The sequence below is a fragment of the Amblyomma americanum genome, chromosome 1, assembly GCF_052857255.1.
Source record: "Amblyomma americanum isolate KBUSLIRL-KWMA chromosome 1, ASM5285725v1, whole genome shotgun sequence".
Taxonomy (NCBI): Eukaryota; Metazoa; Arthropoda; class Arachnida; order Ixodida; family Ixodidae; genus Amblyomma; species Amblyomma americanum.
Genome location: NC_135497.1, coordinates 42001097 through 42027342, shown reverse-complemented (window position 1 = coordinate 42027342; position 26246 = coordinate 42001097). Strand labels below are relative to the sequence as shown.

The 26246-nt window shown below is 46.9% G+C and overlaps 1 pseudogene; it reads right to left on the bottom strand.

Moving 5' to 3' along the window:
* Positions 1-4755, bottom strand: part of LOC144128183 (uncharacterized) — a 44748-nt pseudogene extending 39993 nt beyond the window's left edge.
* Between the last annotated feature and the right edge of the window lie 21491 nt (positions 4756-26246).

Here is a 26246-nt window from a genome sequence, read left to right as displayed (position 1 = left end):
TGAGACTAAAATGTTAAGCATTGAAGAAGTGTTCGGTGAGACACATTGTTTATTTATTCAATTGTTTTGGCAGAGATAAACACTGCCCGATGATCGGTAAAGTAACGCGCAGTTGTCCCAATGGCGCCTACACAGTATTTAGACTTGTTGCTTTCTCTCTGATGCACAAAGTCAATCCTTCCGCTCCAGGATCCGGAGTACCCAGGTTCGGACCCCACCGCGGCGGCTGGGTTTCGATGTAGGGGAAACGCTAAGGCGCCCGTGTGCTGTGCGATGTCAGTGCACGTTAAAGGTCTCCAGGTGGTCGAAATTATTCCGGAGCCCTCCACTACGGCACCTCTTTCTTTCTTCTCTCAGTCCCTCCTTTATTCCTTTCCTTAAGGCGCGGTTCAGGTGTCCGCCGATAAAATTAGACAGATACTGCAGCCTTTCCTTCCCCCCGGAGCCAAGCTTTCAAAAATGCCGGTGCACTTTGATGCGTTCAGCGGAACGGTAGGTGTTATCCATAAGGCGCCTGCCGTGGAGACCGACACCACAGACCGCGGCCGTAAGGTTAAATTGGTTTTTGGGGAAAGGAAATGGCGCAGTATCTGTCTCACATGTCGGCGGATACGTGAACCGTGCCATAAGGGAAGGGATAAAGGAGGGACTCGGGAAAAAAGAGCGGCGACGGCGGCGAAGAAGTGCGCGGCGCACCCACTCCTCCTCCCCGGTCGCTATGGTAACGGCGCATGCGCACAACTGGCCTTTTGCGTGTGGCGTGAAATGCTCGACTACATTTTTTGTAGCTCCCACTACAAAAAAAATGGCTGTGGTTTGCCTCTGGCTAACCCTAGTGTAACTGCGAAAGCCTCGTTTTCTCGCACGTTGTCTACGCAGCGTCTCATTCCGACGCTTTTGGGAAACCGGTCTCTTCCGCAGTTGAAAAGTCAGGCCGGGACGTGGCACGACTTTTTCTAGCAGCGTCGTGCGGTGCGTTCTTCTGGCGTCTCTTGAGCGCGTTGTCTCTTCCTCGCTTCCTTCTGTCGTTGTTGAGTCTCTCGCGCCCTCCATAACGAATACAATACACCGCCGCCGTCTGTCTTGAGGTCTTGCAGGGTTGCAAGACCTCAAGACAGACACCAACATAGTGATCCTCCCAGCGGACAAGGGCAACACAACAGTCGTTCTGGACAGGTGGCACTACGAAGAGAAAATATCCACCTCACTCAGCACTCAAGAATATGAAAAACTGAAGAAGGACCCGAACACAACTACACAAGCAAGGCAAAACAAAACATTGAAAGAAGTATTCCAAAATTACCCCAACTTCCGAAACCTCTACCTTCAGTTATTAAGCACCAACAGATCGGCTCCAGCATTCTACGGCCTGCCCAAAGTCCACAAACCTGGGATCCCATTGCGCCCGATTGTGGACTTCCTGTGTACCCCTCTTCGCTCGTTGTCCGAATACCTTCACAAACTCATATCCGCAATCGCAGGAAAAACAGCAACCCATATCCATCATTTTAGTCACTTCATCGAAATGATGTCCCAAGCCACCCTTGAGGCTGACGAATGCTTTGTATCCTTCGACGTGGTGTCCCTGTCCACAAAAATCCCCGTGAAGCTTGCGGTGACCGCTACCCGAGACACCCTACAACGCGACGACACACTCAGCGCACGAACCCCGATGAGTGTAAATGATGTGTGCCGCCTCCTGGTATTGTGCCTATCAAATACCTACTTCTAGTCAAACCGGGATTTTTACCGACAAGAGAAAGGAACACCAATGGGAGCATTCATCTCTGTCGTCATGCCCAATTTAACCATGGAACACATCGAACAACGAGCCCTACACTCATTCCACCCGAAACCAAATATTTTCCTCAGGTATGTCGACGACTGCTTCGCCATCATCAAAAAATCTGAGACTCAAAATTTCCTTCGTCAATTAAACTCCGTAGAACCTGACATTCAGTTCACGCTAGAGGTGGAACAAGAAAACTTCCTGCCGTTTTTGGACGTCTTCGCGTCCCGAAACAACAATACCCTTCCATTCTCCGTATACCGCAACCCAACCCACTCAGGCCGGTATCTCCACTTCTCCTCGAACCACCCGACAGCCCATAAAGCATCAGCGGTGAAGATGCTGTTCAGAAGAGTTGAGACACACTGCAGCACAGAACTTGACAGAAAAAAAGAACAACGCACGACATTCACAGAACTCATCATGAACGGCTACCCAAAAGACTTTATTCAAAAAGCCATTCGACGTCAAAAACAACATTCACCAAGAAATCAACGCACAAAGACCAACGCCACCGCCAAAATACCTCACTTTACCTTATGTCGGAGGTGTCAGAGAAACCATCGCCCGAATCCTGAAAAAAAGCCGGTCTGCAGGTTGCGCACAAGCCCACAAACACTATTGCGCTTTGCCTACTTGTTCCCAAGGACCGGCCGCGGAGAAAAAGAGCCCAAGGCATTGTCTACAAAATTCTGTGCGCCGACTGCGACGAAAGCTACACCGGCGAAACCAAAAATTTCAAAGAAATAATTCTGCCTCATAAAAACGACGTTCGCAAATTCGCAAGAGAGCGCAATCCAGTAGCCGAACATTCCGAGGACTCCAACCATAGAATCAACTTTGAAGAAACCCGCATCTTCGGAACCGAAACAAATTACCACAAAAGGCTCCTTCTGGAATTCTGGCACATCCAAACCACCCCAAACAACATCAACCGCACAAAAGGAAACCTGCCCCCGGTATATGCCCAGGGACTTCGATCTTCGACTCAACGAAAAAAAGTCGCCATTCACCACCTCCCTGCAGTGCGCCAGCGTGACTAACAGCCTAAACCACCCTCCGCCACGCCTTTCGCATCACAGCTGTCGTTCCTTTGACCCCCTCCTCCCCCATACTTAAAAGATGTTAGCTATTGCCCACAGTCACCCCTGATGAAGAAGCCGAGTCTGCTTCGAAACGTTGGGTTGAAGTTAAATTTTTGTTGGAGATGTACAGTTTATTATAAGTCTTCAAACCCAACCAGACAGGCAAATCTTTCGAAATGTTTACTTTTATTTTCCGTGCTCTATCCGACGTCATTGCCCCTTCCCCTTGGTTGGGGCGTGGCTTAGGAGTCGAGTTACAGCTACTGCGCCTTTCCTGATAACCAATTATCTGGCCTATGCATGCCTCTACCCTTTCCAATCCCCGGGTGTTGTCATGAGAATACACATGCATCCTCTGGGTTTCTTCCTCAAAGACGATTATCTCTAAAACGCTTGCGGCTGTGTTACGACGACGATCGGCACGACAAAGATCACCGCAAGCAGCCATACGTTGCCGATCAGCCGAGCGGTTCTGTGCTCCGGTGTAAAGCCCGTGTTGCGTTACGACACTAACTGCTATTGCTGTAAAAACCGCGAAACGGGATTTGAACCCACGCCAGTAGCGTGCTCGGCTGACGCTTCAGACCACTGGACGGTGCGTCACACCAGTTCACCTCTGTTTGCATTGATGAACTGCATCCTCGTGCTTGGCGGCAGTGGTGCTGCAATCTGTGGGAGGAGCTGGAGGATTAGAGAGCCAGCGAGCGTCTTCGGAATATCGAATGCGACGCGGGTTTGAAGCCAGGCGAGAGAAGCGCCCGAACGCTCGGCAGTTACAAAGCTGTGCGGACGTACCCGGTCGCGAGTCGAAGGCAGAACGCGTATCCGAGGCTCAATAAGAAAGGCGTGCGAAACACGCCGCAAACAAATCAAAGAGCGCGTCTGACAGCATCCATGACTCGCCCCGGAAAGTGCGAAAAATTGCATCGGAAGAGCTGGTGGGGGCAAAGAGGTTAGCTCCATCCTGTTATTGTTCCAAATAAAAATTTATTCTCTGGCCATGTCGACGGTTTTCCAGCGGCAGAACACGAATTCACCACCGAAAAAATTGCAACTAAAAACCTTACCGCCAGTCTATTCAGACTCGTAACGTCCTTACCGAAGTGGACGGCTTGCTACAGTGATTGGAGGTGTGATGTAGCTTCTGCGACCAGCGCAAAACAAAAAAAAAAGGCGCAATGGACCCATGCAACTCGTTTCATATTTGAGTCTTTTCTAGCTTATACAAGCTCCGTTTACGATGAGTGTGGTTGCTTAGTGGTTGGAACGCAGTTGGGAGATGGTCTATATATCGATATAGACCATCTCCCATTTGTCCTCAGAACCCTTCCACGAGGCCACTGCTTTCGCTGTAGAACATCATGGAGTGTCGCCAATTTGTTGCGAGCAGTTAATAATAATATGAGTTTTGAGTGCCTATGGTTCGCGTCGAGCCCTTACCTCTCTTTTGACAGCGGAGTCGTCGATGGCGCGCACTGTGCTGGGCGTCGCTACGGCGTCGTCTATGGCAGTGGCATCCTGCGGCGTGCATGGTACAGCTGTCGGGCGCCACGACAAAGCCTTGCGCGAAGAACCCTCGAGCCATTCTTCAACCGTGCTCGCGTCACTAGGAGTCTGGTGCGGCCTGACCGCCGCCGCCGCCGCTGACTGTTCGGCAATCGTCGAAGCATCTAAATAGCGAGCAAGGTCCTGTAGGTGCCGCTGTTCGGCCAAGTAGTCATCTCCCGATGGTGTTGACGGGCCGATGCTCAGGAAGACGTCTTCGACGTCGTCACAAGCGTTCTTCTTTGGAGGGCACGATGGTGGCGCAGGATTCTCAGCGCTATTCGCTCCCGTGCAGGCCGAGCTCTCATCTGCGACACTTTCCTCGGCCGAACTCATGTTCAAAAAGCGAACGCACCGACGACGCACAAAAGTGGGTACCGTATGAAAGCGGCAGCGATATCAGTTCCTCCTTTTATCCCTTCCCTTAAGGCGCTGTTCAGGTGTCAGCCGATATCTCAGAGAGATACTGCGTCATTTCCTTTCCCTAAAAACCAACCAACCAACCCGAACCGCGCAATAAGAGGGCCCCGCCGCGGTGGCTCAGTGGTTAGGGCGCTCGACTACTGATCCGGAGTTCCCGCGTTCGAACCCGACCGCGGCGGCTGCGTTTTTATGGAGGAAAAACGCTAATGCGCCCGTGTGCTGTGCGATGTCAGTGCACGTTAAAGATCCCCAGGTGGTCGAAATTATTCCGGAGCCCTCCACTACGGCACCTCTTCCCCATACAAAAATGTCCTATGGCCGGCTATCGAATTTTGGCCCAAATAGCTACAGACCTTTCCTATTTCTGTCTATAGCTGTCTATACAGGCTGATATATTTTTCTATAGAGAGCTTAAGACAATTGTATGGTTCCAAAGCTATAGCTTTAGTTGCATAGATTTTTCAATAGCTGGCAATAAGCACCCCTATGGATGCTTATAGATGTTCATAAAAGGCCATAGACGGACCGCCGCCGCCGCCGTTGAGTGTTCGGCAACCGTCGAAGCATCTAAATAGCGAGCAAGGTCCTGTAGGTGCCGCTTTTCGGCCAAGTAGTCATCTCCCGATGGTGTTGACGGGCCGATGCTCAGCAAGACGTCTTCGACGTCGTCACAAGCGTTCATTCGAATACAAGACGGGCTCTTAGCTGCGACACTTTTCTGTGCCGAACTCATGTTCAATAGGCGAACGCACCGGTACCGCCGACGCACAAGACTGGGCACCGAATGGAAGCGGCAGCGCGCCGAGATATCGGCGTCCGCCGAATTCGTCGTCTACGATTTTCTTCAGACGCTACGGGATAAGTATATGTAAGCACGGCTTGTATTGCTCCCACACTGCGACATGTGCTGAACGCCGCTTGTCTTTCTTCAACGCGATGTTCAGCCGCCGGAAAGCGAACACGACCGTCCTCACTGAACTTTATTAGCATAGTGGCTGGTGGCTGCGTGAACAAGAAGCGATGAGCATGGGCGCAAGGCACACATCAGAGCAGCGCAACCCGAATCAGAGGTCTATATCATAATTGGTTTTTGGGGAAAGGAAATGGAGTAGTATCTGTCTCGTATATCGTTGGATACTCGAACCGCGCCATAAGGGAAGGGATTAAGGAGGGAGCGAAAGAGGAAAGGAATAGGTGCCGTAGTGGAGGGCTCCGGAATAATTTCGACCACCTGGGGATCATTAACGTGCACTGACATCGCACAGCACACGGGCGCCTTAGCGTTTTTCCTCCATAAACACGCAGCCGCCGCGGTCGGGTTCGAACCCGGGTACACCGGATCAGTAGCCGCGCGCTCTAATCGCTGAGCCACCGCGGCAACGTTCTCAGCGCTAATTCATGAAGCCGACATTTCTCTCTCCCCGTCACCACGTGCCTAAAAGCACGATTGAGGCGTCTGCTGTCCCAGGGTGACAGTTATGCATGCGTCTTCCTTTCCTCAATATCATCGGAGTCTAGAGTGTTGTCAACGCTAACGCCAATTAACAAAGAAGGCCGACGATCTATAGCTTCAGCGTCGCGTTTCTGATACAACGTTGTAAATGCCAACGTATGCAGCGAAGATCTGTCACTACCGCCACGTAGCTTAAAGCGCGACTGAGGTGTCAACCGTCCCAGGGGGCCAGCTATTCGCCTTTTCTTTGCTTTGGATAAAAATTGAAGATTGATTCGGTGGACACCCGAACGCCTCTACTATGGCACCTCTTTCTGCCTTTCTTCTTTCAGTTCCTCCTTTTGTCCCTTCCCTTAAGGCGCTGTTCAGGTTTCAGCCGATATGTCAGAGAGATACTGCGCCATTTCCTTTCCCTAAAAACCAACCAACCAACCCGAACCGCGCAATAAGAGGCTTTACCTCTGGCTGGCTTGAAGGCCAAAACCACAAGCAATACGAAATCGTTATGAGGTAGCGCCGTGAAGCTTTCGTTTTAAAAAAAGCAATGGCTTGTACAGAATGATAATTTATTTACGAGCTACAAATACGAGGGCAAGGGGGTCATAAAAGTGAGGCAATGCGAAGGTATGTCAAACGGGGTACATTATTTAAAACTAGTCTCGACGAGCATTTAGACTTTTGTCCCACAGACTAACGAGTCACGTGATTACCGTTTCATAAAATTCATTTTGCTGCTGGTTCAAAAAGTCTGTAACTGACTTTTTCATGTCATCGTCCGACACCAATCTGGTTCCGTTGAGCTGTTTTTTCAAGCGCCCGAAAATGTAGAAATCTCAAGGCGACAGGTCTGGGCCGTATGGCGGATGTGGCAGCGTTTCGCACTTGAGTTTTCCAGTTTTGTGGTAACCACATCAGCGACGTGGGGACGGGAATTGTCGTGGAGCAAGATGACTCCATTCGTCAATTTTCTACACGCTTGTTCTTGCGACATGCAACATGCGACATGAGACATGCGACAAGCGGCCGATGTAGCTTTTCACAATATCGGAAAAGATTGGTAGTCTGCAGGCTTACAAAATTTGAGCAGTAATGGTCCCTGACGCTCGAAATAAAAAAGTGAACAGAACCTCTCCGAGGAAACGACGGCTCATCAGCTCATCAACCTTTGCAATTATTGTGTCGGGGGTGATTGCACGGTCTTTGATTGTCTTTGCAACTTTCACGTTCTTTTTTGAACCGTTTACCAAACGCTTCAATGTGGCCAATGAAATGCAAAGTTCACCGTTCACGGCAGCCCCACGGCGACTAATCACTGGTAGGGAAACACCTTCAGCTGTCAAAAACCTCACGACACCATGCTGTTCAACTTTTGGAGCGTCCATTATGTCGCACAACCGTGATCGACCCTGTGTATGTGAGCATTAAAGAGCATTGATCCTCACGTCTGAGTGTCAGTTTCGAAAATGAGAGATGCCTGCGTGCTACCCGCATGCCCCACAGATAATGAACCGAACCTTTATTGCGCGAGGTGGGTTGGCTAACTTCATCTACTCACCCTCGTATTTGTTTAAAAAAAAAACAGTACAACAAAAAGTGCCGATATAGCCGCGCTTAGCGGTTCGACTTTTTGCTTCCACTGCCTGGGAATTGTGCGCTGACAGTAACTATTGACTTTTTTTTCTAGCATTTCAGGAAGAAATAAATCAATTGAAATGTAGTTGCCATAGTGAGCAAAGTGCATCCGACACTCGCAATGGCAGTTTGGTAACGGCCGTAAAGGCAACGACTTGCACGGATGCTGCTGAATCCCTACCGGATGGCTTAAAAACACCTCTAACCCCCCCCCCCCCCCCCCTGGGCTCTAAACTTTTGAGAAAAACTGCACGCCCACCAACAATTATAGAACCCTCAATGTTCTTCAGCTCTTGCTTTTCGTGACTGTCGATTTCAGCGGCCAAATCATGCACATGCTCAGGCCTTGCGATTACGCGGCGCTATCTGTAATGTTGAAGCACAAATAAATTTTTAAATGCATCTGTAATTAAATTATGCCCGCATGTACAACGACTTCGATGACAGAGGCAAGCAGTGAAGGAAAGCTGGAACGAGGTATCGAGCAGCCTATTTCGTCATTATCCTTTGCGCATTCTTTGAAAACGTCCCTCGCCCATTTAGTCACTTGAAATTTTGCTTATCACAAATTAGGACAGCAAAAGAAGCGAGCCAAAGGAAAAAAGACGGAGCCAAATAAAAGTAAAATTTAGCCTCAAAGTTCATCATATGGGTGTCTTACAACGGTAAGAGTTTGCGTGCTATGTTGGACATGCATGGTACCAGGAAGTGAACACATTAACGATTTGGAGAGAAATGGTAGTCGTTACTGTGCTGCTGCATACGCCTTAATGTATTGTATTTTTTACAGTGCTTTTATGTTTGGTTTTTGTTTCGTAATCTATGTATGCCTATGGATTGCAAAACAGCGGCTCTGGCAGTCTGTACTGTGTGTACTGAAGATTAACTTAATTACTTTGCAGGATCGAACAGCGCACACAGGACGAGGACACTAGGAGAGAAACCGCAAGACACGAGCGCCGTCGCTGCCTTCACCTTCGCTCGTGTCCTAAAAAACAATGGCGCTCGCACTTTCCCGGTGGTATCAGTGTACGATGAACAATACATCGTAGCGTTGCCCTGTCAAGAGCGCGATTCGTTATAACGAACTGTTTATAATTTGCGTTCTGATGAAAATAAAGCGTTCGTAGCAGTTTTATCAGCATATCAAAATATGCACAATTGGTCTTTCTACGCCACTCCTGGAGCACCACTTATAAGACAGCCTTAGGACAAACATCGACTAAGTCTTGAGACTGCGGCGGACGGTGTAGCCGCAAATCCGCTAGGACCTTTCTTTTGTTTGTATATATATATTTGTATATATATATATATATATATATATATATATATATATATATATATATATATATATATATATATATATATATATATATATATATATATATATATATATATATATATATTGGCGTGCTGGCTGTGGCAGGGGCAGCCTGCACGCTTCTTCACGAATTACGGGCTGCAGGACCGTATGTCGCCTCCTTATATACCCGCCGTAAAGGTCACGTGAAGATGGACCACGCGAAGCTCAAGCGACCGCGCGCCCCTGCGCGCTCGGCTTCTTTTTTTTATTCTTGGTCATGTGGGGGATGAATTTCCGCATTTAAGAGGTTTTGCGTGGTAAGGAAATGGTGCAGTGTCTCTATCACATATCGGAGTACACACGAACCGCGCTGCAAGGAAAGGGATAAAGGGAGGAGTGAAAGAAGAAAGGCAGAAAGACGTGCTGTAGTGGAGGGCTCCGAAATAAATTCGACCACCTGCGGATCTTTAGCATGCACTGGCATCGTACAGCCCACGTAAATGGCTTTTCGTGAAAAGAAATGGAGCATTATCTGTCTCAGACCTCGGCTGATACTTGAACGTCGCCTTAAGGGAAGGGATAAAGGAGGGAGCGAAATAAGAAAGGAAGGAAGAGGTGCCGTGGTGGAGGTCTCCGGAATATTTTTGACCGCCTGGGGATCTTTGTCGTGCACTGGCATCGCAAATCACACGGGCGCCTTTGCGTTTCGCCTCCATCGAAACGCTGCCGCCGTGGTCGGGTTCGAACCCGGGTACTTAGATATTTAGCCGAGCGCTAGTTCTAACCACTGATCCACCGCGGCGGGTACAGCACACGGGCGCCTTTTGAGTTTCGCCTCCATCGCAACGCGGCTGCCTCCAACGCAAGACCCGCGATTCGTTCCTGCGTCCCGCGTGCATCGCCATGTGGGGTGGTAACTTACTGGAAAAAAGGGGCTTTAAAGGATAGAAAATGGCGCAGTAATTGTCTCATGTTTCGGTCGACCCCCGAACTGCATTGTTCTGCTGCCCAGAAGAAAGAGAGAAAGAGGTGCCGTAGTGGAGGCCTCTGGAATATTTTCGACCGCCTGGGGATCTTTAACCTGCACTGCTCTCGCACAGCACACAAGCGCCTTTGCAATTGGTCTCCATCGAGACGCGGCCGCCCGGTAGGGTTAGAACCCGGATTATCCGATCAGTAGCCGAATGCGCTAACCACTGAGCCACCATGGCGGGTTCCATCAAAATTGAAAAAAAAATCCCTCAAAACCAATATTCAGTTTTTCTGATTAAACTATGGTCTCTCGCAGTGGATGGTGGTAGGAAATGCGTGAAGCAAACCAAGCAAAGCCGCAGTTTAAGAAACCTGGAAACACATAACACATTTATTTTGCTGAAGAAATGAAAATGAAAATTGGTTTTGAGGAAAGGAAATGAAGCAGTAACTGTCTCAGATATCTCGGTAGACATCCGAACCACCGACATATGTGAGACAGTTGCTGCGCCATTTTTTTCTCCTCAAAACCAATTTTATTTTTTATTTTTTCAAGAAAATAAACATGTGTTACGTGTTTGTTTTCAGCATTTCTGCGTTACAGATAAATTTACAAACTAAGGCATTGAGAATATCAACTGTCTATTTTGCGTATGCGATTATACGCGCTATTCAAATAAATAGCGCAGTTGAGGAGTAGTTGCGGCCACAGTGGAGCGACTCTGCCTGTAGAAACGGTTGGAGCATAACGCTGGATATCGATGCAATATAGACCATTTCAGTGGCATTGCACCTTTTAGGACACAAGTGTTATACATTTTAACTACGAATGGATGGCTCATGAGTGTGCGAAGGATGGATAGATAGAAACAACCAAGGTGGAGTTCTGCCATGCATATTGCCATATGCGGGCGCCGCAGCCCGTGGTGGCTAATGTCGTGAGGATATGGTCATGGCTTATTGTTTCGAAAGCCTTATGAATACCCAGGTCCAGTATGGCTCACGTAGTGGCTGTACGGCGCTTAGTGTGAGAGAGAGACACTTTAAGGCCTAGAAGTACGTCTTGCGCCGAGATGTTTGGACGGAAGCCAAATGCTGTGCGATGTCAGTGCACGTTTAAGATCCCCAGGTGGTCGAAATTATTCCGGAGCCCTCCGCTACGGCACCTCATTCTTCCTTTCTTCTTTCACTCCCTCCTTATCCCTTCCCTTACGGCGCGGTTCAGGTGTCCAACGATATATGAGACAGATACTGCGCCATTTCCTTTCCCCCAAAACCAAATATTTTTATTGTTAGCCAAATTGAACGTTGGAGACAAAGCCTGTTGTTTCTAGGAACGGTTGCAGGCGATTGAGAATGACATGCTTGAAGAACTTGCCGACACAGCTCGTTAAGGAGATGGGGCGCAAATTTTCAAAGCATAATGGGTTTGCCCGGTTCGTGTATAAATCGCATGCTGGCATGGATCCAGGCTGATGGGCGCGTCTCAGCGTGCCAGTGGTTATGAAAGACCTCCGTGAGTTCCTGGAGGGAGACTTCGTCCAGATTGAGTAGTGCCTTGTACGTTATGCCATCCGGCCCCGGCGCCGTAGAGTGGTGAATACTAAAGATTGTCCGGCGGACTTCTTCTAAGGTGATGTCGGCATCAATTTGCGGGTTAGGTGGAGATGGATTGGGTGGATCTGCTGACTGAAGGGTGTGGGTATATAAGTGTCGCGTAGTTGGCCAATTACGTCTGCGCCCTTTTGGACCTCTAGTTTTATTAGACGTGGTGTGTTTACTTGTGCCTGAGATTTAGTTGTTTTTGGATTTAAGAGAGCGCGTAGGAGGAACTATGTGTGTTTAGGGCTTTATGTACCCTTGAGGTCGTTACAAAAGGTTGCCCAGTTTGCGCGAGCTAGCGTGTTCACGTATTCTTCTGCCTTAGTAGTGAGAGCGGCTGTGTGGTGTCTCAATTTACGATTGTGTCGCTGGTGACGCCAGCGCTTGAAAAGTGTGCTGTGTTGTGTTGGGCTTAATGGCAATAAGGAACTAAACCTATCATGCGCCAGGCTCAAGGTATAAGGAATTGTTTCTGGAGATTTTCACAAAGATAAAATATTACGGCGGTGTAGAAACTTGAAAAGGTATTTCATTCTACCTAGTATTCAGAGCGAAAACAAGATTTATAAATGGATAACATTAAAAGCTGTAAAAGAGGTCGGGTAACCTCATCACACGTCGTTGACTGGGCAAGGACTGGAGGCGCCTTGTCAATCAAATAAAACAACCTCTGCCCTTTTCTCCGGAATGAGAAAGTGGTTGAGGTGCACTAAAATACAAACAGGCCAGTGGGTAAAAACTTTTTCACTCTTGAGAAATCCGGTTTCTTTGAGAAAGCTAAAACACATGATATATCGATAATTGTGTAATCTCATAAAAGCTGTGCAGGACGAAAAGGAATGCATTCGGTATAAAATTGAGTAACATACTTTTTCCTTAGTCTTTGAAGTTTCGCACGAGACAATAAAATGTGGTTAATCGTAACGTCGCCTCCGCATTCTTCGCAAACAGGTTGATCTTGTTTTGTCAGTAGAAAATTGTGCGTGAGGTGCCTGTGTTCGATACGAAGACGGCAGATAACCACTTCCTTAAAACGTTCCTGGTGGGTGAAGGACTACCATTCACATATAACTGGTTTCACATTGCGTAGTTTGTTTTTTACTTTATTTTTCCACGCTGACTGTTATTTCTGTCTTTTGTTACGATATATTGAGTTAATGCAATCTTTTAACGGAATATTTACTGTGTTTATTTGCTTGTCACGTGTTTGAGCAGCGCTTATGTCTGCTCTCTCGTTGCCTACAGTTCCAATATGGCTTGGTACCCAGCAGAGTTTCAGGATTTGTCCTTCAGCTGTGGTTGTTACTATGTTGTGTATGATATCACGAAGTATAGGAGTGACTGCATTTCTAGAGTGGTGAGCTGTAAGTAAACTTAGCGAGTCGGTGTGAATAATATTGTTTTTGAGGTTCTCCTTTACTATTTGATCAATGGCTACATAGACGGCGTAACATTCTTGCAGGCTAGTTGGCACATATTTCCCCAATATCTGGCACCAAAAAAACGAGGTCACAATAAAATCGTTTTTTGTGTCCTTGTCTTTCTGGCGCTTGAAATTCGACAAATTTGCATGCTATTTTTCCGCGCGTTTTCAGGAGTAAAGCGAAATTTTAACTGTACTTGAAAAACCGATGCACGAGTGTTTATACTGCATAGCGCAATAAACTTGCTGCACAGTGAAGCGCGAACTACGGTGGTCACACTGCGTTAGAATGGAGCCGTTCGTGAATAAATGCTGGCATGAAACATTAAAAGCGCCCCTGGCGAGCAGTGATGGCAGTGCTGGTGGTGGTGGTGAAAAGCCTATATTGAATGAAAGAGGTTAGGCTCTTTAAAGAGCCCCGCAATGGGTGGAGTCCTTATTCGGGGACCCCATTTGTCGAAGCCGCCAGCTTAGCCCTCTTGACCAAAGCCTTTTGGGCCTGAAGGTCCGAACAGCCAAGCAGGGCCGCCTCCATTGCCTCCCTGGTAGTGTTGGGGTGGGGGCAGAGAGTTGAGTTCCGCTGGCAAGCCCAAACCATGTGGTAGGTGTCAGCCACCTCGCCACAGTGTTTGCACCTGCCAGTGAACGCGGGACCGAAGTGTTTTAGTACTGCCGGGCACAGCATTGTGTTCGTGAATAATCGGAGTAGAACGCGTTCGTTTCCTTTCCCCGGTCTCTTTGCAGGGGCCGGGTAGAGGCGATGCTTATCCTTATAATAGGACGTGATAGTGTTGAAGGAGAGTAAGCCGCTACCTTCAGGTTCCAGGTGCTCAGGAGCCAATGGGAACGCCCGGTGAATGAGTGCTCGGGCCGCCGCGTCTGGAGCTTCGTTTCCTGCTGGGCCCTGATAGCACATTGATGGTAGTGGCGCGGCTCCGTTGATGCCGGCGGTAAGGCCAGCATCAGATCATCGAGATGGGTCAGGCAGATATGTCGACGCACCCAGGCTCTTAGCTGCGCATCCGCTGATATAGCGTGCTGGCATGCAGTTTTGGCTAGGGAGCACTTTATAACGGCGAGAACGATCACAAAAAGGCCGAAAAGCCGACGTGCATGCAGTACAGAGCAAAAAGGAAAATAATACAAGCGCGTGACTCAAATCAGCAACACCGACGGCTACGCACGCACTCATGAAATACGGCCTTCGAAACCAGATGAAGCGCCTTGCGAATACAGGCCATTGGAAATCTCCTACAGAAGACAAAAAAAAACCACACACAGGTTTCATCTCTGCAATAAAAAAAAAAGCGTACGCAAGGCATTTCATATCTGCATAAAATAATTCACAACATGAAGAAGATAGGCAACAAATTTTTATTTATTTATCATATTACGCATAGCGCCATAGATCACATTTCAGTGGGGGAAGAGGGGGGCGGGGGCTGATATTGCAGACTGCAGTGAAAGGGGACAAAAGGAAAAGATTCAGGGGGCCCTTTGTTGGCCTAAAGTGCGGTGAGGCGAAAGCCTTTAGGGCCGTGTTGCTGCTTGTGTCGCTCATGTGCGGTGAAGATGCTGATTAAAGACTACACAATTTTTCGCTTCACGACACTTTCGCTGTTGTTCATTCGTGCGCGCACGTACGCTTGCTTGCTGGAGACACACGAGAGCGTTTAGGCGGCATCCTTCCAGATCGCGTTGAAGAGGCGTCTGGCAAGATTGCCTAGGGAGTGCTCCCCCTGATCTCCTCTAGGTGGCTGGATGCCGCATTCCCCCTTTCCAAAGTGGGCGCAAGTGAAGCCACCGGAAGTACGGAGGCATGTCCCGGAAGTTCGGTGTCTTTTGTGTATTTCAATGCAAAAAGTCGCGTCTTTCGCCCTTCCGTCCTCAGTTTTTCGAGTTGTTTTCGTGTAACGTCTACTGTAATACCAAAGGAATAAGCAAGCTACACGCGAGAAATGTGCGCATTGGTTGGGGAACCCTGTAATTTCAGAGAATCCGAAGAAAACAGGCATGCAGGACTCACCATGCCGCGGCAAAGGGGTACGTGCATTAAACACTGTTTTCTGATCTGGTTCTTGTCTTCAGAGCATAATTAGGACAAGCAGTGGAAGGACGATTAGTCTACGCCACCTCAAAACCGAATTTTCGAGTAGCAAGAACAGGCGAACGATGGCGCGGAAATCCTGACACCCGAAGAGCCACTCGTTATACAGCTTGGTTAGTTGGTGGCGGACGGTGTCTCTTCTCATCGATAGCAGGTGTTGTTTGTCGCTTTAGAGTGTCACTTACCTTCCAGACATGCTTTTAATCTAACTCCATAGCACAGCCACGTTTCGGCTGCACAAAGCGAGAGAAACGACTGAGAAGAAAGACAAGTGATGCAGCGCGCGTGACAAGCGCTGTTATAGAAGTCAACTGCACCAAGCATCACGAATAAAAGCCCATTCAGGCATAATTTGCTAGAGTACGAAACAGTACTTGATACACTCCGTCGAAAAAGCAGTGCCATGCCTTTTGGAGGCGCTAATGTGAACCAGCAGAACACCGTCGGCACCTCACCTCATTTTGGTCTAAACATAACTCGGTAAAATGGTCACTGCAAGGTCGGCTGTCTGGTGAAGGTTTCCACCTATTCTTTCTTAAATTTATCCCCAATTGATGGTATAACTTGGGCTTAGAGCGCGACAATGTGCATCACAACAAAGAGCAGAGCTAGCAACGCTAGCGCAACGGGACGACACAGAGTTGAGCAGACGAGGCTGCGTACCTGCTGTGTGTAGCGACGTCCTAGTCCTCTGCTAGTGTCGTCCAATTTCGATGCAATGAACCCTTATTTTTCAAACGTCTTTCCCGAAGACTTTGCTGCTCTCCTCATGGAGTTGACGGCGCAACAGGTAGGCGTTGTCATGAAAAAAGACGAGAACGTCGAAAAGAGAAAATGCTAAGTGGAAAACGAAAACTCAAGCTGAAAAACCGTGCTGAGGTCCGATTTCGTGCACTGTCAAAAACCGAGTTCCGGGACATGCCGAACAAATTCCGGTGGCTTCACTTTCGGTCGCCCGATGCGGCATCCAGCCCCCTACTCGAGATCAGTGAGCGCTCCTCCCGAACGATTTTGGCGCCACTGAGTGACGTCACACGCATGCGCAGTAGGCTGAAGCGCAGGTGCGTTGTCTGCTGCCGCCTTGCGCATGCGCAGTGGATTATCGTATACAGAGTTCCCGTTTACGTCATACTACACGAACCACTAGTAATACTTATTAACTAATCAACAACACTTACCAATTAACTAATTACCAATCGACTGATTACTAATTGTTAATTAACTAATTACTTATTGCGGTTTCATTGATTACTGATTGATATTTTACTGTGCGGACACTTGTCTGCTTACGTGGAGGAATGCGAAAGCATGTGTTTTGAGGAAAGGAAAAGTTTTTGAGGAAAGGACGCACTAGCTCTCGTACCTCAAAATCTCGGTGGACACCTCAATGACGCTTGGTTGACCGCTATAGAGTGACACCTTTCTGCGGACATCCCCGCTGGCGAGTCATGAGCCTATAAAGGCTTTCGCCTTAAAATTCAGAAGGCACTTACGACCGCTTACGTGCTGTGAAGGCTAAATCATTAGTCTGTCAACGTGAGCGTTCGACCTCGACGCAGGTTGCGCAGTGGGAAATACGGAGTGAAACAGTCGGACACTCGGTTCGAATACATGTCGTGAGCTAGCCTTCAACCTGGCTAAGAGACGTGTGCAACGAGAAATCGTATGACACCACCCGCAACGGTGTACGACAAACGGTTGAGTCAGAATTTTGATTCGAAAATTGGTTTTTGAGGAAAGAAAATGACTTAGTAACTGTCTCATATCTCGATGGACACCTCAACCGCGCCTTCAGAGAGCAGAGGTGAAGAGTCTGGGTAGGCACATAACTAAAGGTGCATATGTCGTCGGTTCGAATCCCTTTCGCTAGCAAGCCTCCAAATTGACCAGCACATGTAACCTATATGCAAAGAGAAATAATATGACACCACCAAGAACACTGTATAAAAAACGGTTGCGTCACAATCTTGGTACGAATGTAGTCGGGAAAACTGGCGACACTTTGAGCTCAGCCATTGGTGGGTATATACAGACGAACGACATGTATATGACTGTCTGAAATAGCGGTGCTCGGCTTGCTCCGTGCATCCTACGGCCGCTTGATGACGTCACCCTATTTTTGTTGCCATCGCTGGGATTCTCTGTACCATCTGCGAATGCACACTCTAACACGCCGCCGGCTTTTCTCGTAAAGGGACTAGTAATGCTTACACATGAAAACAGATGAGATATGTCATGTGAACAAATTATCTGTGATATCACAAAGAACACGCTAACAACAAAGATCCATAAGAATACAGAGCAATATTTGTACCATAAAAACACATAAACGGGCCTAGCAATTACAGAAGAACATTCATTGTATTCCCCCCCCCCCCCCCCTCCCGCCACCCTCCCTCAAAAAAATCATTTTTTGCCTAATTACATTCCACCGCATACGAACACTACAGCATCAATGAAAACGGGTTGTTTCCAGTAGCGGTGGTCGCATCACGTCTGATACCAGTGCGAAATTGTGCAGGGAAAAGTACAGTTTTACACCTTATAGTTCTCTAGTTTTGTTGAAAGGATCTCGTCGTAATGACACATAATCGGGAGGAAGTAAGCACTTAACACGCCGTGCGTCTGTTCGAGAGCCAAAAAGATTATGACGAAATTTCAGTCTTAGTATCTTCTCGCGTTTCTGTAACGAAATCCAGCCAAGGCTCTCGTTAGCACATGTTACACTGAAATTTCTTGTGTAATTTCCGAGAATCTATTGAAGCGCTAAATTTTGCATTCGTTCTATTCATTGAATAACATTTCTGAGCCAAGGATCCCGTTACAGGAGTAATCAAGTATGGACCTAATATATGTTGTTTACAATACCGTTTCAACTCCTGAAGGAAACCGCTTAGTAATACGGCGCAGGAAAATATGATGCGAATGCGCGTTTCTCAGCACCTAGAAGGCTGTCTAGCATATGCGAAGTCCCGCCCAAGCAGCGACAGCTATGTCAACGTTGACTACGTACATCTGCCTCTTACATGCGTTCGCCTACACACTGGAAAAAATGGGGAGGTGCGTAAATGACAGAATGCGCGAACACAAGACGTCAGCGACCGACAGCGGAAGAGGCCGCCTTCCAGAGCACGCTGCGAGTCGTAAATGAAAGCCTTCGTATACAGGGGCTACAATCCTGGCACGTGCCAAAACAAAGGCTCAGAGAGTAATAATCAAGGCGTTTCATGTCACAGAGTCCGGTGGCAAATGTGTTAACACTTCTTCAGTTTTACTTCGGAACTAAGAATTAGCCTTCTCAAACAGACAAGTGCGATTTCGTTGTACAACTTGCTTGGATTACCTCAGCGTACATTACTGACGCTGCTTTCGCCTCGCGTAGTTTTGATCTTTGACTCTGCTTTCCTAAGACGCCTTTTATCCTGTTGACCGGCCGTTTGTTAAAATGTTTTTCTATTGTTTCGATTCTGACTTCTTTACAATGCTTTTGCTACGACCAGACGTTATCGCCATCCATTGTCACGCACTTATTACTACGCTTACTCTTTGTATTTATAGGAAGGCTGCTGCTGTTTTGGTTTAATGGTGAATCTTGGCTTCCCATCATTCTTGGCGGCGGTGTTGATGATTTGAATCCCGAACGTGTATTGTTCGCCTTTTTGCTCTGTTTTGTTTTCATATCTGTTGTGTGCCAAAAGCAGCGGCGTACCGTGCGTGTGTTGGCAACACAAGCTGCATGTGTGCGTATTGGCGCTGTATGTGTGTGTGGTGCCGGCGGCATGGCTTCCATGTTGTGTGTCAGTATTGTACCATGTTCTTAGTTGTGCAATAAATGAAGTGCAGACACAACAAATGGCGACGAGGACCGGATCAAGAACGCTCCAAGAACGGCCTGAAGATCACCACATCAAGCGACAGTAACTGGCAGCCGCAAGAGCATTGACAAACACGGAGTGTCAGGCCTAACTCTGCGAGCCCTACGCTGGGCGGGAGAACAATGGCAGCTCAAGCAGTGCTAATCGGTAAGCTCGACAGTTTCGATGACACTGTTGAAGACTGGTCGTCGTATATAGAAAGGGCGGACGAATACTTCGCGCTCAACAGCTTACCGGAAGAGAAGAAGGTAGCGGTCATAATTACAAGCATGGGAGCGAAAACTTACGCTATCCTTCGCAAGCTGACCACGCCGAACAAACACTCAGAGAAAACGTACGCAGACATTAAAAAGTACCTGCGAGACTACTTTTCACCTGTGCCTCTTGAAATGTCTGAGCGACATCGGTTCTACAAGAGACTTCAGAGAGAAGGGGCTAAGATGGATTATCAGGAGCTTACTCTACCATCTGATGTGAAGTTTGATTATTTATCATGCGAATCAGTTATGCATATCAATGCACGTTCAGTGAACCGTAAAGAAGATGACATTGTCCTTTTATTACAGCAATTTTGCTCTCAATTTTCTGTCCTAATGCTATCGGAAACTTGGTATACAAACAGCAGCAAAATGTTGGAACTAGATGGTTACAATAACTTCTTTCTTAATCGTAAAAACAGCAGGGGTGGTGGCGTCGCAATTCTAGTTGCAAAGCACAAGAAGTGTGAAATTTTGCCGGAATTCAGTAAGACCACTGCGGATTATGAAATCTTAACGCTGAAAAATAAACAAGAAATAATTTCTGTCTTGTATCGTCCACCAACTGGGAATGTTGCACGCTTCTTAGAATTTTATGAAGACTTCTTGGAATTTATTTGTAAAAACAACCTTAGGCTCATCAGTGGTGGTGATTTTAACATAAACATGTTAGAGGAAAATAACTGTGTTCGTGACTTTAGCACAAAACTGGTTTCATCTGGTTTCATAAATGTGATTAAAACACCAACTCGAATTACATGTTCTACATCATCCATGCTAGATCGCATTGTTACGAATCTTGACACTGAAATTTACAATGCAGGCACAGTTGCCTGCGACGTTAGTGATCACTGTCCTACTTTCTTAACATATCGCACTGATTCACTGGACAGGAATGTGAAAAGGGAAACATTTTTTGTTCAGCGCATTACCGAAGGAAAGCTAATCTCGTTCAAGAATGAAATCATGAACCAAGATTGGTCTGCCGTGCTAAAAAATGTGGATGCGAATGACGCGTATAACGAATTCATAAATCGTTTTGTGTGCATCTATGCTAAACATTTCCCTTTGCAAACTATCGTGCCAACAAAAAAGATTAAGAAACCATGGGTCACTCGAGAACACTTACAAATGATCAAAAATAAAAATCGTCACTTTCATTCTTTCTTGCGTTCACGTTCAAAAGAAACTCTAAAGGAGTTTAAAATATTGCGGAATAAGCTAAACGCTGAGCTTCGGAGAGCCAAATCTTTATACTATGAGCAGTTATTTGCAGACTGCGCTCGACAACGCCCGGATGCTGCATGGAAAGCAATAAACACTGTTTTGGGTCGTAAAAGTAAAAGTTCCCTTCCGGATGTTTTAACACATGAAGGTGTTGAATTGAGCGGTAAAGCGCTTGCGGATTACCTTAACAATTATTTCGTGAGTATTGCAAATCCTTGTGACTATCCTCCAGATACAACTGGAATCTCCACTAGTACAATGAAAACAATATACCTTCAGCCTACTGATGAGCAGGAGATTTATAACACTTTCATGTTGCTCCGAAACAGTAAGGCGCTTGATATTGAAAACATTCAAATCATGCCGATAAAGTATGTATTGACCTTACTTACATCCGTACTTGCTTACATATTTAATTTAATACTGGATTCGGGCGTCTTTCCTGAAAAAATGAAATGTGCCAGGGTTTCTGTAATCTTCAAGGGCGGCGACCCAAACTTGGCAACAAACTATCGCCCAATTTCAGTCCTCCCTGTATTTTCTAAGGCACTAGAAAAAATCATTTTTGCTCGTATAACTAACTTCTTTAACAAAGAAAACATAATAACAAATGCACAGTTCGGTTTTAGGAAGGACAAATCGACGGAAACTGCTTTACTAACATTAAAAGAAAATATTTTACGAAACATAGAAAGTAATTTGTTCTCGTTGGCTGTTTTTATAGATTTCAGCAAGGCTTTTGACTGTCTGGACCATAACATTCTTCTATCCAAAATACAAGCTTACGGGATCCGCGGCACGTGTCTAGCTTTGCTGAAGTGCTACCTCAGCAACAGGTTTCAGAGAGTGTTTGTCAAAAACTGCAGCTCATCCCTTTTTCCGATAAAGAGTGGCGTACCCCAGGGAAGTGTGTTAGGTCCGCTGTTGTTCAATACATACGTTAATGACTTGGTGAATATTGATAATACAGTAAAACTAGTGATATATGCTGATGATAGTACTATTCTTATTTCTGGCCCAAATGCTGATGGTTTAATCATGCAATGTAATGAATTTTTAGCTAAGCTATCCACATGGTCCAAGTTAAACAGACTTCAAATCAATTGCACTAAAACTAAAGCTATTATATTCCGCGCTAAAAACAAATTAGTTGAAATAAATCACACTATAACCTATGAGCACCAAGAAATTGAAATCGTTGACAACCATAAAATATTAGGTGTACATTTTTCCTCACATCTAACCTGGGATGCTCACATTGATCACCTTCGTAAAAAACTTTCCTCGATTACAGGAGTTATATCGCGCTGTCGTACTGTACTTCCACCCAAGATAAAACTTCAAGTATATCATGCTTTGTTTAACTCTCATTTAAGATACTGCAGTCTAGTTTGGTGCACAACCACAAAAACCAATTTAAATAAACTCCTGGTTTTACAGAAAAAAATCCTCCGTTACATAGCAAATATTGAGCCCATGGAAACTACAAAGGGTGCATTTGAATCATTCAATATCATAAGTGTAGACAAGTTGTATGAATTTCGCCTATTACAGTCAATCTACTTTTCCTCCCCTGAAGTTACTAACCTTCTAAAGTCCTTGGCATCCTTAGAGCGACGAAATATTAGCGTGCAAACAAGAAATGTTGATGCGTGGGCAGTTCCTCATTTTCGTACATTTTATAAATATCAGTCACTTACCCATAACCTCCCTACAATACTAAACAAATATAGACACACAGTGGGCTTGAACAAAAAACAATTACATTCCTGTTTTGTGCAGTTGTGATCCATTAATTTTTGTTTGTTGTTTCCGCGTATATGCTTTTCAGTTGTTTTATTTTGGTTTCAGTTCATTACTGGTAGATTTATGTGATTGACATCATTATTACCTGTCACAGTAACTGTTTTATTATTTCCCTATTACTGTCTACCTATGTACTATTCATCTATTATGTTTCTATTCTTTACGCTGCTGCCTTGTAATCGTCTCTTGGGCCTCGTCAAGCTTTTGTGTAGCTTTTAGCCCAAGAGACCATCCAGTTGTCTTCTGGAAAATAAAGATGTATGTATGTATGTATATATGGCAGAACTGCGGCGGCTTTCACAGAACTGCAACTTTGGGTCATTTTTGGACCAGGCACTGCGCGATAAATTTTGTGTGCGGTCTTCGCTACGTGCAAGTCCAGCAGAGATTGCTAACCGCAAAAAAGGTTACGCTAGAGCACGCCCTTGACGAAGCAGTAGCGCATGAACTTGCCGTGAAGGACATCGCCGAATTCAAAAGCAGGGAAGAAGTGCCGGCTTCTGTGGCTCATGTCGAGAAGGAAGCACGACGATGTTACAGGTGTGACCGCAAGGGGCATCCACCGTCGAAATGCAAGTTTCTCGCAAGTGTTTGCCACAAGTGCAATAAAGTTGGCCACATAAGTACCGCCTGTAAAAGCAAGTCAAGCGACGCCAATAGAGCACCATGCCAGTCAAGCCTTACTTACAAGAATAGGCAGGCTTCAAAAAGTCAAGTGCATGCCATTGAACAAGACAGTGATGCATTTGAGCTTCTGGCACATGTCGACGATGGGAACAAAAGCAGTCCGATCTGGCTGAAGCCACAGATTGAAAGGCACACATTGGTAATGGAGATGGACACTGGATTCAAGTATTCTCTTGTGCCAAGAACCACGTACGAAGCGAATCTCTCTCATCTGCCTCTGGAGGGAACTTCAGTATGGTTCAAGACGTTGATTGGTCAAGCCTTCAGCCCTAACGGTGTGGCAACAGCCAATGTCACGTTTGGGAAGTAAACGCAACGCGTGCAGTTCTTTGTAGTCGACACTCCAGGACCTCCGCTCTTTGGAAGAGACTGGATTAATCGTTTCAACCTTCTCGAGCTGAGCAGTGTATTGAGGATCGAAAACCAACTGGGGCCACGTGCAGATCAACTGAACAAGATCCTCGCAGAACACAGGGACGTCTTTGATGATAGCATTGGAAAACTCAAGCACATCAAACTGAAACTGCGTCTTCAAAGTGGTGGGCAACCGAAGTTCTGTAGGCCACGACAAGTGCCCTATGCCTTGATGGAGAAAGTGAACACTGAGCTTGAACGGCTGGAAGTAGTCGGCATCCTGAGAAAAGTGAATCACAGTGATTGGGCCACGCCCATAGTGCCTGTAGTGAAAGCAAATGGAACTGTCCGCATATGTGGAGACTTCAAAACCACAATCAACCCTCACTTGGTGGTGGACCAGTGTCCCTTACCCCGCATTGAGGACATCTTTGCAAAGTTAGCAGGACAGAAGTTTTCAAAGATAGATCCGAGACAAGCATACCTACAAATGGAAGTAGACGATGAGTCCAAGCCGCTCTTGACCATCAACACAGAAAAAGGGCGGCATCAGTACAACAGAATGATTTTTGGCATCTCTCCTGCGCCAGCTGTGTGGCAGAGAACAATAGATCAAATCCTGCAGGGAATCCCAATGTGCCATGCTACTCAAGATGACATTCTTGTCACTGGTGAGTCAGAAGATTCTCATCTCAAAAACCTAGAGCAAGTGCTCAGAAGACTGCAAGAGTATGGGCTCAGAGCTAACCTCCAGAAATTTTCGTTCTTTGAAGACTCTGTAACATACTGTGGTTACAAGCTCGATGGAACCGGGTTACACAAGACAGAGGACAAGATCAAGGCAGTGATACGTGCCCCTACACCCAAGTCCACGTCTGAGTTGAGGTCAGTCCTTGGCCTTGTGAACTATTAGGGGAAGTTTATTCCAGACAGTGCTAATCTTCTCAGACCACTGCATGCACTTCTGGAGAAATCATCACCATGGAAGTGGACAAAAGAATGTGAGGTGGCATTTCAGCGAGCAAATAAGATTATAGCCTCAGAAACTGCCCTTGTGTACTACAACCCGAACCTGGAAGTACGTCTAGCATGTGATGCTGGCCCCCACGGACTCGGAGCAGTCCTTTCGCACAAAATGCCTAATGGGAGTGAAAGACCCATCGCGTTTGCATCTCGAACCTTGAAGGCTTCGGAAAAGCAGTACTCTCAGATAGATAAAGAAGCACTAGCCATTGTCTGGGGTATACAAAAGTTCTATGCATACCTGTATGGAAGACACTTCAAGCTGATCACGGATAAGCAGCCTCTGACACATATCTTTGGCCCAACCAGCAGTGTTCCTGCGATGCAAGCAGCACGCATTCAACGTTATGCCTTGTTTCTAGCTGGGCTCGACTACGAGATACAGTACCGTAAGTCATCGGATAATGCCAATGCACATACATTGTCACGCCTTCCTCTTCCAGACAGGCCTGAAGACAAACCAGATGAAGCTGAACTTTTCTACCTGAACCAAATGGAGCAACTACCTGTAACAGCTCATCAAGTCAGACAAGCCACAGAGCGTCACCGTCTGCTATAGAGAGTCCGCTACCATGTTTTGAACGGGTGGGACTCGTGCAAACAAGACAACGAAATCCTTCCATTCTACAGGCGTAGAGATGAACTCTCTTTACACCACGGCATCATTGTTTGGGGCATAAGAACTGTCATTCCAGCTGTATTGCGAGAGGCAGTCCTCAACGACCTGCACTCTGGACATCAAGACACTGTGAAAATGAAAGCGCTTGCACGTTCGTTTGTGTGGTGGCCATCTGTTGACACCGATATCGAACCCATCACTAAGAAATGTGCAGGGTGCTCCAGCGAGAGCAATATGCCACCAAAGGTCTCTCTGCACCCGTGGGAAGGGCCGAGTGGACCATGGCGCTGAGTTCATTTAGACTTTGCAGGGTCATTCCTGGGCAAAATGTTTCTTATTGCTGTTGACTCATTCTCAAAATGGCCTGAAATACATGTGATGAGTTCAACTACGGCAGAGCACACGGTGGATGCACTGCGCGTTATGTTTGCATCTCACGGCATTCCAGAACGCATTGTCACGGACAATGGTCCTCAATTCACATCGGAAGAGCTTCAGACCTTTCTCATGCAGAATGGTGTGCGACACACATTTAGCGCGCCATATCACCCGGCGACGAACGGTCTTGCAGAAAGGTTCGTGCAGTCCTTCAAGCACAGTATGAAGGCCATGAAAGGAGAGGGATCCATCATCAAGAAGTTGACAAACTTCCTTTTGGCATACCGTACGACGCCCCACTGTGCTACTGGTGAGACACCAGCAAACCTTTATCTCGGGCGCGAGCTACGCACTCAACTGGCACTATTACGCCCACAACCCAGTGGACGTACGTATGAGAAACAAGGGTCATCTCAAGCAAGTAAGCCTCAGCGCTCCTTTTCTGAAGGGGAAGAAGTATCTGTGGGCTCCTATAGGGGTACAAGTAAATGGGTGCCCGGAACAATCACAACCTGAACAGGGCATCTATCATATGAAGTGGAAGTTGGAGGAACAACCTGGAGACGTCACACTGATCACCTGCGCAAGGGTTACACCGACAACAAACGCCATCTGGATCCGGAACCTGAATTCCTACCCAGTATGCAAACCTCCCCGGACAACGAGACATCACCTGCTTGTGTTCC